Below are 727 nucleotides of genomic sequence, written 5' to 3' on the forward strand. Positions count from 1 at the left end.
CCCGCAGCAACGTCCCAGCACGGGCGAGAAGGGGTCAGAGCAGCAGATGCGAGTGACAGCAGACAGCAGCTCGTCTCAGGCGGTAGGTGAAAAAGGCACGTGGTTTCTTTCTGCACATCATTCTTGAAGAAACGCCATCCCGCCAAGAGCTCCACAGCAAGATGCGATGATGTACAGGGGAAGAACGCACTACTTGTGTGACTGCTTCCTACGTCCATCTAAACAGGCCAGGCCTGCTCATCTTAAACCAGGACAACTGCTTACGGAGCAGGTATTTCACATTCAGCCCTAGTCGTAACCCAACTGACCTGTCTAACCACCTCTGGCTGCCCGCTGCCGGGAGCGCCTGGCAGGCTGACACTGTGCCACCTAACGGCCAGATCCACAAGGCACAGCAGCTCACCCTCATTCCCTCGTTCGGAACGTGAGAGCCCTGCCACAGCGCAAAGGCAGCAGGGGCTGCAGACACCCAACCACTAACCTCCCCGCCGGCCAGGGGCTCCTCGCACTTCCTAGGACCTAATCCAAACCCCAGCCTAGGCTCCAGAGATCTTTTTAAACGTTTCAGTGGATTAGCAGAGTACCATTGTAAAGTACTTTATATTTTTAAAATTATATTCTAAAGCTCTCTTGTAACTTGGCTGAGGGCTTGAGAAACACAAGGGATGGATTGCAGAGGGCTGCCGCCCCCCATACCTAAAACACAGGCTGCAGGGCTACAACCCAC

Source organism: Buceros rhinoceros, unplaced genomic scaffold, assembly GCF_000710305.1.
Source record: "Buceros rhinoceros silvestris isolate BGI_N320 unplaced genomic scaffold, ASM71030v1 scaffold40252, whole genome shotgun sequence".
In the NCBI taxonomy this organism is placed as follows: domain Eukaryota; kingdom Metazoa; phylum Chordata; class Aves; order Bucerotiformes; family Bucerotidae; genus Buceros; species Buceros rhinoceros.